Source organism: Choloepus didactylus, chromosome 3 (assembly GCF_015220235.1).
Source record: "Choloepus didactylus isolate mChoDid1 chromosome 3, mChoDid1.pri, whole genome shotgun sequence".
In the NCBI taxonomy this organism is placed as follows: Eukaryota; Metazoa; Chordata; class Mammalia; order Pilosa; family Megalonychidae; genus Choloepus; species Choloepus didactylus.
Window position 1 is genome coordinate 47,317,920 of NC_051309.1, and position 14,734 is coordinate 47,332,653.

General features: G+C 37.9%; 1 pseudogene; it reads right to left on the minus strand.

Annotated features, from left to right (window-relative positions):
• Positions 1 to 11,982: 11,982 nt before the first annotated feature.
• LOC119530251 lies at positions 11,983 to 14,408 on the minus strand (annotated as a pseudogene).
• Positions 14,409 to 14,734: the final 326 nt, after the last annotated feature.

The window sequence follows — 14,734 nt, forward strand, 5'->3', positions numbered from 1 at the left end:
ATGTAGAAAACAGAGAATCTTGTGATGGACAATGTCTGTGATTAACTGTCCAAATATTAGAAATCTCTTTCATGAACTAGAGCAAATGTATGACACTATAACTAGAAATTAATAATAGAGGGGCATATAGGGAAAAATATACCTATTGCAAACTATGTACTACAGTTAGTAGTATTTTAACATTCTTTCATCCACAGTAACAAATGTACTATACCAGTACCATGAGTCAATAATGGAGGAGGTTGGGTTAGGGGTATGTTAGGATTTGAGTTTTATTAATGGTTTTTATTTCTTTTTTGGAATAATGGATGCATGGCTGTATGATAATACTGAGGACAATTGATTGTTCACATTGAATGATTGTATATTATATGAAAAATCTCAATAAAATTGAATTTAAAAAAAAGGAATGAACTACCAATTCACAACAACTGACACACTCAACAACATCATAAGTCTCAGTTTTATTTTGGTCAATGAAAGAAACTGGAAGCAACAGAATACTTGTGTGATTAATTTATAGAAAATCAGAAATGGTTCCATCTCATCTGGGGTATTGACTATAAAGGTATGAGAAGATTCTCTGTGGGTAATGAAAATATTCTATAACTTGTTTTGGGTGGTGGCTGCATGATGTATAACATTGTCAAATTTACACTTGAGTTATATACACTTTTAATGTAAATTATACCTCAATTAAAACAATTCATTAAAACCTTGAATAATCTAAAGTAGTAGTATTAGTACTAACATTGAATGAAGTTCAAAATTTATTGTATTTTTAATACCTAGAATGTATCCCAATAAGGATATACAGTCAGCATATTGTGTTTGAGAATTACTTGTAATAACCATTATCTCTATGGTAATGTTATTGTTTATATATTAAATTAGTTTATTCCTGTTTGTGTTCAATTTTTAGGATTTGATTTTTCCTTTTGTTTTAATTTTACTTTTAGAATAGTTAGTTTATTTACATTTTTTAAAAGTCAAAATGATATATAAAGGTATATGTAAAGAAATCTCTCTCTCATCCATATTGCACTTGACAGTTGTTTTTGGTTCATTCTTTCAATGTTTCTTTTTGAAATAAATATATATGTAATCCTTGTTTTTACCATAACAGTAGCATTTATATATACTTTGAGCCCTGTTTTTTTCACTTAACATATTATGGAAATCACTCAGTATACATTGGAAAGTATCCTCATTCTTTTCCAGTGCCACAAGGATCTGTATCAAGGAGCCCTATTTAAATACTATCTTAGTATTCCAACAATTTTTCTATTGATGGACAAGGAATTATTTCAAAATCTTAGTATATATACCTATAATATGTTCTACATACATAGTGTATGTGTATCCAGACAGATAGATATAGATATATAAATACAGATATAAATATGTAAATATTTTCCTGGATTGTCTTAAATTTGAATATCACATATGAAATATCTACTTTGCATTTTCATTTTTATAATCTCTTATCTAATTTCAGCATTAGTAAAGGTAATTTTATTAATCCCTTCCTACCCTCAACCCTTTTCCCATGTATTTTGGTTCGCTAAAGCTGCTGAAATGGTATGCCAGAAAATGGGTTGGCTTTTAACAATGGGTATTTGTTTAGCTACAAGTTATAATTCTAAGGCCATGAAAATGAACAAACTAAGGCATCAACAAGAGGATACCTTCTCTGGAGAAAGGCGACTGGCATCAGGGTTGCTCTGTAACATGAGAAGGCACATGGCTGGCATATGCTGGTCCTTCTCTCCTGGGTTCTGGCTTCAATGGCTCTCCCTCTCTCAGCTCCTGTGGGTTCTTCTTCCTTCTCTGGGCATTTCTCTCTCAAAGCTCTTTCCAAATGTCTCTGCCTTTTATCCTCTCATAAAAGACTCCAGTAAAAGATGAAGACCCACTTTGAAAGGACTGAGTTACATCTCAATCAAAACTAATCAAAACATCCCACCCAAAATAGGTCTGCACTCCCAAAAATGAATTAAAAGAACATGGCCTTTTCTGGGGTATAGAACAGTTCCAAACCAGCACATCATGTCAACCTCCAAGTGACATCCTGATATTCCAATTTCCCTTTTCCTGTGGATTCTAAATATCTCAGCTCCTCAGCCTCAAATTCTCCCAGCCTCAATATCAGACATTTTAGATTCCTTTCATTTTTATCCTTCAGATTAATTTATTCAAATTCAATTAGTTTATAATTTGCATTGCTTCATGTTCTTCTCTTGCATCTCATTGTAATAACATTGCCTAATTTAGATTTCTTATCATTCCTAAGGATTACATTTGGAAGCATTGATTTCCCTGATTGATCATTCTCTTCCAACCTACTTTGTTCCATGATTTCTTTACATTCCTCCTCTCAGTCTTTTCAAACACTTGTCTTATACACTCATTTCCATTAGGAACCTTAGCTGAACATCCAAAATTCTTCACAATTATCCTAATTTATTATTTCAAATTTGTCTCCAATAATTCTTTTTTATGCAATTTTATTGAGATATAATCACAAAATATACAATCATTCAAAGTGTACAATCAGTTGTTCACAGAATCATCACATAGTTGTGCTTTCATCAACAAAATCAAACTTTGAACATTTTTATTATTTCAAAAAATAAAATGAAAAAGAAGATCCAAAAACATCCCATTCCCCTCCTCCCCCCACATTGTTCATTTACTTTTTTAATACAGTTTAATTAAGATATATATTCACATGCCCTACTGTCATCCACAGTGTAGAGTTATTCACAGCTCCATCATACAGTTGTGTGTTCATCACCAGAATCAATTTTTGAACCTTTTCCTTACTTCAAAATAAAAATAAAAGTAAAAAAAGGAACCCTTAACTCTTTCCATCCCTTCCATTCCACCCTACTCTTCATCTAATTTTTGTCCCCATTTTTCCATTCAACTGTCCATACACTGGATAAAGGGAATGTGACCTGCAAGGTTTTCACAGTCGCACAGTCACACTGTGCAATCTTCATAGTTATACAATCATCTTCAAGAATCAAGGTCACTGGGTTGCAGTCTGACAGCTCCAGGCACTTCCCTCTAGCCACTCCAACACAGTAAAGACTAAAAGGTGATATCTATATAGTGCATAAGAATACCCTCCAGAGTGACCTCTTGACTCCATTTGAAATCTCTCAGCCACTGGAAACTTACTTTGTCTCATCTCTCCTCCCTCTTTTGGTCAAGAAGATCTTCTCAATCCCACAATATGCTGGGTCCAGGCTCCTCTCCAGTAGTCATTTCCCATGTTGCCAGGGAGATTCACATCCCTGAAAGTCACATCCCATGTAGGGGGGAGGGCAGTGAATTCACCTGCTGAATGGGCTTAGTGAGAGAGTGGGCCACATCTGAGCAACAGAGGCTCTCTGGGGGGGACTCTTAGGTACAATTATAAGTGGAATTAGCCTCTCCCTTGCAACAACTAGCCTTACAAGGGAAACCCCAGATTGAGGGCTTGGCCCACCAAATTGGCAGTCCTCAATGTTTGCAGGAAAATCAGCAATTGCTCAGGTGGTGAAGTCCAACACTTACGCATTTCTCCCCAGTTCCTTGGAGGGCCCCCCAAATACACTTATATTCTGCCCATTTCACTCTGGGATGTGTCAGGATTTCCCCCCAGCCTGTACAAACTCACCAGATCCCACTTCCTATTCAAAGCTCCATGCACTTATGCTGTCCAAACACACTGATGGTACAAGTTAAATTACCTAGTGGGCTACAGAAAATATAGATCCTGCAGCAGATAAACATCTCCTCCTTTGGTCTCACACATAAGTTGTAGTTTTAAAACTCATCAGTATCATCCTTTACCCTTGGGCCTGATTTGCCTTAGTCCTAATCAGATCCTCTTCATTCATATCTCTAATAAAAGTGTGAATTCTTTTTCAACTCTTTCAACAGTTGCCATATAAGGTAATACTGACATTCATAGCTTCCAAGTTCTAGGTCTGAGTCTCATCTGTCACAAAGATACCTAAAGTTCCAGAGATCTACCAGGCTATACACAAGAAGCTCAACATCTCAGGATTTAGAGACAACCATTACAACTCAGGAATAGATGTGACTGATGTAAGAGCTTACAATCGAGGGACCACCACAATAAGGATTTCCCTAATAAACTGTGCTTAGGATTCAGTTTTCAGAGTTTACACATTGTAGTTAGTCTGTATTAGTGAGACATTATAATGTTTATCCTCTCATTTCTGGTGTGCTTCACTCAAAATGTTGTACTCAAGATCCATTCACCTAGTTGCATGTCTCACAGCATCATTTCTTCTTTTTTTTTTTTTTTTTTTTTTTTTGTCCTTAGAGTTTGTGTATTTTATATCATGTAGGAAGTAACTAGTGGAATTACAGTTCAAAAATTATTGACTTCTATTTGTATTCCATTGTGGTTGGAGAATGTGCTTTGAGTATATTCAATGTTGTTTTTTTTTTTTTTAATTTCTTGAGGCTTGTTTTATGACCCAGCTTATGGTCCCTTCTCGAGAAAGATTTGTGATCACTAGAGAAAAGTGAGTGTCCTGGTGATTTGGGATGTAAGGTACTATATTAAAATTCTCTATATCTCTTTCTCTTTTCCCTGTCTCTCCTCCTGCAGGGCTCCCCTCAGAATCTGAAGTAGGGCAAGTCTTTCATTGACAAAGTCTCTCAGCATTTGTTTGTCTGTGAAAAATTTAAGCTCTCCCTCAAATTTGAAGGAGAGTTTTGCTGGATTAAAGTATTCTTGGTTGGAAATTTTTCTCTCTCAGAGTTTTAAATATGTCATGCCACTGCCTTCTCGCCTCCATGGTTGCTGCTGAGTAGTCACTACTTAATCTTATGTTGTTTCCTTTGTATGTGGTGAATTGCTTTTCTCTTGCTGCTTTCAGAACTTGCTCCTTCTCTTCAGTATTTGACAGTCTGATCAGAATATATCTTGGAGTGGGTTTATTTGGATTTATTCTATTTGGAGTTCACTGGGCATTTATGCTTTGTGTATTTATATTGTGTAGAAGGTTGGGGAAGTTTTTCCCAACAATTTCTTTGAATACTCTTTCTAGACCTTTACCCTTCTCTTCCCCTTCTGGGACACCAATGAGTCTTAAGTTTGGACATTTTATTTTATCTATCGTATTCCTGAGATCCATTTCGATTTTTTTTATTTTTTTCTCCATTCTTTCTTTTGTTCTTTCATTTTCTGTTCTGCGGACTTCTAGGACACTGAGATGTTGTTCAGCTTCCTCTAGTCTTGTATTGTGAATATCCAGAGTCTTTTTAATTTGGCCAACAGTTTCTTTTATTTCCACAAGATCTTCTATTTTTTTATTTACTCTTGCAATGTCTTCTTTATGCTCTTCTAGGGTCTTCTTTATGTAGCTTATATCCTGGGCCGTGGTCTTCTTGATGTCCTTTAAATCCTTTGCCATGTTTTCGTTCCTCAATTGTAGATCTTTGATTAACGTTGCGAGGTATACTGTATCTTCTGATATTTTGGTTTGTGTGTTTGGAGTTGGATTCTCCATATCTTCTGGTTTTATCATATGCATTAAGATTTTCTGTTGTTTTTGGCCTCTTGGCATTTGTTTTGCTTGATAGGGCTCTTTCAAGTTGTAAAGGAAAAGGGATATCGATCTAATTTTTCAGGAGCACAGTTTGGTGATGTATACTTTCTCTAACTAACCAGCAGATGGCATCTGTGAGTCACCTATATCCCTCGAGTCAGTTCTCAACCTTTATTCCGCTTTGTGTGGGGAAATGATTCTTGTGGGTTCAGTTGGAGAACTCAGTTTGGGTGTGTTGCTGGAGCTGTCCGCCCTGAATGTGGGGCTTGTGTACGGGTAGCCAGGCAAGAAGGGCAGTTCTAATGTTCAAATCCCCCAGGATCCTGGAGATTCAAGGCCGCCACACAAGCTCAAGCCTTCATTTCAGTTCAGCCCCAGCCTCTCACTCTCGCTGATCCATAAACCACCAGACTTGGCGTCGTCCCTGGGTTCTCTGAGAGGATCCCCCCTCCCAGCCGCGCTCCTCCAGTAGCTCAGCCAAGGGAAGGCTGTGCTACATTATCAGTGCATGCTGTCCCACAAGGAAAGCCCTGGGCCGCCAGGCCGTGCAATGGCACGCTCTCAGCCTGAAGCAAAAATGGTCGAGCGGGGCGTCTCAGCCCCCTCCTCCTCGCACCGTTCCTCCTTCCCAGCTCCAGGATAACTGGTGGGGCTTTGGGCTGTGGGCACGGCCCTGGGCAGGAGTTTATCCAGCCCTCCGGGGGCTAGCTGCTAGCTGCGGGGTTTCTTTCTGCTTCTGGCTCTCCTCTCCATTCCCCTGAACCCAAGGGTATCTGCTGCGGGCTATCTTCCCGGCCAGACAGCAAGAGGCCAGCCCAGCCCCCTCTTGCTGTGTTTTTCTGCGTGGTTCCCACAATTGCTACTGGAGCCGCTTCCCCCCTTTTTTTTTTTTCTTTAAAACAGTCAGCTGGTCTCCATACACTGAACCCTGGCTTCCCCAGCCCGCTGTGCGGCTGCGGGTCTTCCAGCCAGCTTACTCACTTGTTTTAGAATGCCGACTCCCAGTTTCACCAAGTATACAGCCCCTCTGGAGCTAGGAGCCCTCATCCAGTTGGTGCATCACTGTAACTGGTATTCTAGGTGACTTTCTGGTTTTTAGCTAGTGTTTTTCACGGAGGCGTTTTTTCCCCGTCTCAGCTAGCCGCCATCTTAGTTCTCCTCCCATTTCTTCTTTTAGCTTCTCAATATTCCATTGTATGCACACATCACAGTTCACCATTCCATCCGTCAGGGCACTCCAAGACCACCTCTGTCTATTGCCAATAGTGAATACTGCTGCTATATATACCAGTGTGTAAATGTCCATTCATGTCCCTGCTCTCCAATCTCCTAAGTATATACCCCATATTGAGGTTGCAGGATCTTGAAACCCCCACATACCTGGTTCTTGTGGAATCACCTTATGGTCTTCCAGATAGGCTATACCATTCTACTTCCTCACCAACAGTGAATACATATATCTTTCTTTCTGAGTTCTCCCCAGTACCTATGTCCTTCAGTTTATTTATTTTTCCCTGCAATTTTATAGGAATATATTCAAATACCATGCAATCATCCACAATGCACAACCAATTGTTTAAAGTATCATCATATAGTTGTGCATTTGTCACCAAAATTAGCACTTACACATGTTCATTACTCAAAAAAAAGAGAGAATTGAAACAAAAGAATAATAAAAAGATAAAAGGAAAAGTAACAGTAAAGTAAAACACAGCAATAAGGTCAGTAATAAGGATAAAAGAAAAAGTAAAAATAAGATAAAATGAGCCATAAGGAAAGAGAAAGAGGCAAAAAAGTAAAAAGACAAAAGAAAATGAAAGAGAAAAAATGGCGACTAAAAAGCAACAAAAGAAAAGGTTAAAATAAAATAAAATACCATACAAAAGTCAGACAACAACATTAATGCCAAGAATCCTATACCCCTCCCTTAGGCCCCATCTTATAAGCATTTAGCTTCAGTGTATTGCCTTTGTTAAAATTAAAGAAAGCATATTGCAATGTTATTGTTAACTATAGACTCTAGTTTGCATTGATTGTGTTTTCCCCTACTATCACCCTATTGTTAACACTTTGCAAAGTTGACATTCCTTTGTTCTCCCTCATGCAAAAATGTATTTGTACATTTTATCACAATCTTTGACTGCTCTAGGTTTCAATAAGCCACAGAGTCCCAGTCTTTATCTTCTATCTTTCCTTCTGGAGTCCTGCATGCCCCTAACCTTACTCTTTCAACCATACTCACAGTCATCTTTGTTCAGTGTACTTACATTATTGTACAACTACCTCCCAATGTTGTGTTCCAAACCTCTCTCTCCTGTCTTTTCCTATCTGTCTGTAGTGCTCCCTTTATTATTTCCTGTAGAGCAGGTATCTTGTTCACAAACTCTCTCATTGTCTGTTTCTCTGAGAATATTTAAAACTCTCCCTCATATTTATAGGGCAGTTTTGCCAGATAAAGAATTCTTCGTTGATGTTTTTCTCTTTCAGTATCTTAAATATATCATACCACTGCCTTCTTGCCTCCATGGTTTCTACTGAGAAATCTGCACATAGTCTTATTGATCTTCCCTTGTTATGCGATGGATCACTTTTCTCTTGCTGATTCCAGAATTCTTTGTCTTTGGCATTTGATAATCTGATTATTAAGTGTCTTGGCATAAGTCTATTTGGATCTATTCTGTTTGAAGTTTGCTGTGCTTCTTGGATCTGTAATTTTATGTCTTTCATAAGGATGGGAAATTTTCAGTGACTATTTCCTCCATTATTGCCTCTGCCCCTTTTCCCTTCTCTTCCCCTTCTGGGACACCCATGACACGTACATTCATGTGCTTCATTTTGTCACTCAGTTCCCTGAGCCATTGCTTGTATCTCTTCATTCTTTTCCCCATCTGTTCTTTTGTGTCTAGGGTTTCAGATGTCCTGTTCTCCAGTTCATGAATCTTTTTTCTGCCTCTTGAAATCTGCTACTGTATGTCAAAGTTGTATCCTCCATCTCTTGTGTTGTGCTTTTCATTCCCATAAGTTCAGCCAATTGTTTTTCCAAACTTTCAATTTCTTCCTTGTGTTCACCCAATGTCTTCTTTATATCCTTCACCTATTTTGCCATATCTTTCCTCAACTCATTGAATTGATTTGAGGATTGATTTTTCAATTGATTTAAGATGTTAGTTTGATTAATAATTAGTTGTTTCAATTCTTGTATCTCAGTTGAAGTGTAAGTTTGTTCCCTTGACTGGACCATATCTTCATTTTTCCTAGTGTGATTTCTCATTTTCTGGTTTCCTTGAATGAACCAATCAGATTTTCCCAGACCAGAGGGGCTCAGGTCTCAGGGGGAGGCTGTGTATTCACTATTAGATTTCCCTGAGGGTGGGTCCTAGAAGATTGACAGACTTTTTTCCATGAGGTCTCTAGACTATGTTTTCCCTATCCAGACCAGCAGGTGGCTCTTGTCCACTTGCAGCTCCCCACCAGTGTAAAGAGGTTGGGTCCCTTTAATTCACTGAGAGAGTCTGAATTCTCTGAGAGAGGGCAGCCATTTGGGTTGGTCCCACCCCCTTTTCTTAGGGAAGATACACCCCCTAGGGAGTTATCTTCTCCATTTGAATTCCTCCTTTGTCTTTCTGGCTCTGTTAACTCCACACTTGCCTGGGTCAGCATGGGCTTGAAGATGCTTCAGGCTTTCTCTAATGGGCTGCTTAGAATGCCAGAAAAAAATGGAAAAAGAGCAAAAGCCCCTTTTCAGAGCCAGTCCTCAGTCCCCTCCCCCCCCCCACACAGTTTTCCTGGGACACAACATCTGCCAGTATTTCAAAAAGTCTCTGCTTTTATTTATTTATGTACTTTTTCCCATCAGCCCTGCCTCCTCCCTGCTGGAAGGAATTTGCTTCCCTTCCTGCTGTGTGCTTGAAGCTTGTATTCAGTAGTCCAAATGTGTTAGTTAAAACCGCAATTGGAGCTGGTTGAGTTACTTTTCCCGTGACCTCCTTCTTTTTTTCACAGGGCAGTGTTTCAGCTTGGCCTGCCCTGTCCAAGGGGAGAGGGGCTTCAGCTCTGGGTTTGCAGAGCTTTACTTATGATTCTATGCTACAATCTCAGCTGCTCCACCCATTCTAGGCTGGTGTATGATGTGTGTTCATTTATGGATGTCTCTCAATGGTTGTTCCAGATTATGTACTAGTTGCTTCTGTTTGTTTACTAGTTGCTCTAGATGATTAACTAAATTCCACATCTCTCTATACCACCGTCTTTCTCCACCTCCTCCATGCAGTGTCTCCCAATAATTCTTGTCTTAAGACCTTTATTTCAGCCACTTGCCTTTCTCATTATTTAACATGCCTTCTTAAATTTACCTCTAAGCCTAAAATCACACCATACCCCCATTTTATTCTACATCAATAAGGTAATTGCATTCACTTCTCAGTTTCAATCCCAGCAGTATAGACAATTTAAGATGTAGCATTAAAATGAAATTCAGGTCTCCAGCATTTCCTATACAAATAGTCCTTTCTAGGTGATAACTTAAAAAGAACGTTCTTTTGGTTAGGGATTCGTTTAGTCCCTAACGGAAGATTTTATTATAGCCAAGATGGTTTAAACTTTTTACTGGCAATAAAATTTGAATAGTTGTTACTTAGTTAACTGTTATACAGATAATATAGTTTTAGTAGGTAGATGTTACTTCTTTTCTGAGGATAAAAGAGTGGTCTGAGAGTATCCAAAGAAGTACTAACAGGAATTGAGCAACAGAGTTTATAATTTTATTGAAGTGGAAAATATTCAATTTGCTATTTCAGTTTGAGAAAAGTTTTGCATTTCAAGGAATGATTATTAAAATGCAAGTTTCATTTATTCTTTAAGTTGCTTAAAAATCTTTGCTCATCTGCAATTAAAAATAATCTTTCCCACAGATCCCACTTTGTTGACCGGCATAGGTTCTTTTTTTTTTTTCCTTTGGTGAATGCTCAGTGTGTGAAATTTATTGATGAATGGCAAATTCTGCACTGGCAGCACTATTCCTGGAAGTGGATGCACCTTCAACAAGCCCTGGCAGAGCAGCAACAGCAAATAACACATCAGGAAAATGACAAGCTGGATACAGGCCAGGCTTTTAAGACATGTACATATTTCTTTTGTACCAATGAAGATAAAAAAAACCCTTTTTACCTACCCTTATTGTGATAGCACCTAGAGCCTTTAGTGTGCTATTTAATCCAACTAACTTTTATTGTTAGATTATTTCTGTTAAACCAGAATTGTTCTACTTTGATTTCCCTGTGGGTTTTGTAAGTTTTTATTAGTATTTAATTAGCTGATTAAAAACTGAAATGTTAGATGCTTTAGACCAAGTTAAGGAGACAGTGGAAGATGGGGGGTAGGGCAGGGCTACCACATATAATGGCAATATAAGCCTAGAACAAACAAGGTGCCTTGGACAAATCCACCTCCTGGAACCACTCTGTCTCTGGATCAGCTATTCCATACCTCTTATCTACAGAATGAAAAGAATAGAGCATGACTTCTTTAAATTGTAGAGTAAGAGCTGCAAAGGAGGAGGTACCTGTTCCCACCACTTGCTTTGCAGGTATCTTTAAGGAAGATTCACTGATAAGTCACTGAAGTAGTGGTGGCAGGGAGAAGACTGAACTAATTAGACTCGACTTTAGGCTACAATAAAGATGTGGAACCTCAAGCACTTGTGCTCAATCTTGGGAAAGCTGACATATTTTTCACAACAATCCTTGTTTACAGAGAAGGAAACTGAAGTTTAGACAAGTTAAAGAACTTTCCTATAGTTACATAGCTAGTAAGTTGGAGAATCAGTGGGACTGACTCAAGGGCTGGAGTTCTTCACATCACTAGGTTATATATTCTTTTTAGTCCCCTCTCTGCCACCCACTTCATCCCAAGTGAAGCCCGTTCAAACAGCTGCAGAACAGACTGCCTGGATTATAAACAGAGGCTGGATTAGATGTGCTATGCTTTCCTTCAGTGGCGAGGTTAAGTTCTACATTTTAAAGCCAAAGAAAGAGTTTAGGAATATCAGTTTCTTTGTAGAGTCATAGAATTGAAGGTAAAAAGTCTTAATCCCCCTGAGAGTTGAATGCTCTCTACTGCAATATTAGGGGCTTTAACATATTTCTGTCACCTCCAATAATACATTCCTTTTAGTTATTGCTGCAATTCCTGAAGACTTATTTTATCCATATGCTAAAGATATTTAAATATTACAAGTTAACGGGGTTCATGAGCATTTTAATAGCACTCTTGTTTAGACACATTAGTTTTTGTTTTTTTTTTAAACACCATAATTATTTATTGCTAACACAAATTCAAAGCAATTATGCAGTTCTGTTTATACTATAGCAAGGTCAGGAAATCAAGGTACAATTGCCATCATCAAATCTTAATCTTCAGAGTACAGCATCTCCACGAGGCTGGCCTGAAGACACTCAGATTCTACCAGGTTTTGAGGTGTCCCATATTTTAGTAGTGTAGGCACTGCAGTTACTTTCAGGTTTTTACCGAAGTCATTATTCGGATCTTTCTAATAAGGTCTTTCTCCTACTTGGCGGTAGATGAACACACATCCTTCACTAACATGCGTCAGCCCCTCTCATACTACTGGTTCAGCCTGCACACAGTCCAGGCACCAGCTTTTCCCTCCAGCGTCTTAGAACCTGTGGAGTAGGCGAAAATGGTCTTGCCATTGTGTTGCTCCACGGCCTGCTTGAACTCTCGGAAGCCGGACACGCGCACTTCCTCGTACTTAGCCACCTTGGGATCTTGCTGTGGACTGCGAGAGGAGTCCTTGGGTTTGGCTGCTGCGGTCTGGCATAGGTTCTTAACCCTGCTGCGGAGACATAACAGGAAACATTGCACACCGACTTTAAAAACAGTACCACCTCACCTATAACCAAAGTAAAACTTTTCCTGGCAATTTTAATAATATGTAGGTCTGCTCCTATCTAGAGAGCAATGAGGCATGAATATTCATTATGTAAGGTTATAATTAGTGTTAGGGTTGGCTAATCATGCATTTAGTGGAGGCAGAGAGGAAAAAATGGAGTTAATTTAATAAAAAAATGTGTATAAATGGCATTATTTTCCAAAATATTTACTACCTTGGGGACATTTATGTTCCCTTTGCCACTAACTTAAGGCTTGACTATGTGACTTGAGATGGATCCATGCCCCATGGGAGATTATGCATCAAGCTTTGTTAAATTAGGGAGCAGCCACCTGACTTGCATTGACCAATGGAATGTTGCTATGCAATATACATCACCTCCAAGAAAGCTTTCAGAGCTTAAAGTTCACCATGCCTTTTTTTTTCCTTCTTGCATGAGACTGGCATAACACTCCCAGATAGGAGCTGTTTCATCAGCATTGATCTGGAATACAGACAAGATTGGACAGAACCTAAATAGGCCCTTGAACTAAACAGACCCTTATAACATGAGAAAAAGAGATGGGTTTTGTATGATTCTGAGATTTGGGGGTTGTTTGTTGCTTCAGTATAACTTAGCTTCTCTTAACTGAATCCTGACTAACATATCCTGTCTCATTCTAGAACATATATTTTTTTTTAACTAAAATGTCTAGTTTAGTGAGTGTGCCAATTCAAATTTTGTTTTGATGCTATGGTTAAGTGGCATTTCCAATTTTATTCCAATAATATTCGATAAAAAATTTTATTCATTTTATTTTCCAATAGGTAATATATTCATAAGTATAAAATTGTATGGAGTGTAAAGACTCCCTTCCATCTGGCTTTCTTCTCTGTCCATTTCGTTCCTTTCACCATGGAAATTATTATTATATTCTTATGTATACTTTCAGAGTTTCTTTAAGCATATTTAAGTAAAGGATACAGATACTTTTTATTTATGCAAAAGGTAATACAATATATAATATTCTGAAGATGACTTTTTTTACTTACAATATATCTTGGAGAACATTCCATATGAGTACATAGTTTTCTAATCCACATTTTTAACACTATGTGGATATATCATAATTAATTTAAGTCTAATCTTTTTGATGACTATGTGGGTAGTTTTAGTCTTTAGATATTGCTGCAGCCAATACTGTCACACGTCATTTTACATACATGCAACCACAGTGTAGATTGAATACCCAGAAGCAGAATTGCATGCTCAAAAGTATTACTGTTTCAAATTTTGACAGATATTACTAAATTTCTGATCACAGGTTTATACCAATTTATACTCCTACCAGCAATGTATTAACATACCTGTCTTCTTACTTTCTTGCTAAAAGATTGTGTTAACAAACTAGGAATGCTTTCCAATCCCATAGGTGAGTAATAGCATCTCAGTGTGGCTTCAATTTGTATCACTCTTATTGTAAGAGAAGTTGCATATAACTTTCAATAATTTGTTAATCCTTTTTTATAAATCGGTGTCCTGCTTAGCAAGTCAGTCTTGATCAGGCTCTACTCCGGTTCATATCTCTTCTCTTTCATGTGTGGCTCCTAATATAAATACTTCTCCCTGGTTCTAATTCCTTTTTGCAATGCCACAGTTTTCTTCCCCTGGCTTGGTGCATTGTTGGCTATTTAGAATACAAATATCCTTGGAGAGGTACTTTACAATAAATCAGTCTTTTACAAAATAATGTGAAGAAATCCATTGGTGTTTTTTAAACATAAGATTTCTAAACATGAAAATCCAGGGGAATTAGGTTTATACCTGTGGAGAAGAGAGATACCAGAGCATAGAAAAGATGGCTGGTAGCATCAAAAGAAATGTCTTCCCAAGGAAGATTATTTATAGAACTATCTCTGGTTTTTAATTCAACTTACTTCATACTTAGATATTTTGACTTGAGATCTAACCCCCTCTTTCTTCCTCCCTCTCTTTTCCTGATTTCCTCTCTCTCTTCTTCCTTGCCTTTTCCTCTTCCCTCCATCCAACTCACTCCACATTGCTGTTCTCATGGAAGATTAAAGGACAAGGAGACTTTTTCCCTCTTTCTTGTTTTTTTTTTTTTTTTTTTTTTTTTTGGTATTTAACTGGATTGAATGAGGAGCTTAGTTGAATGCAGACTTTCTGGAGAAGCAAATTTAGAGTAATAATTGGAGAAAATGAAACAGCATTTATAATCAGTAGGTTTGCAACTGAATTTCTGTTTTT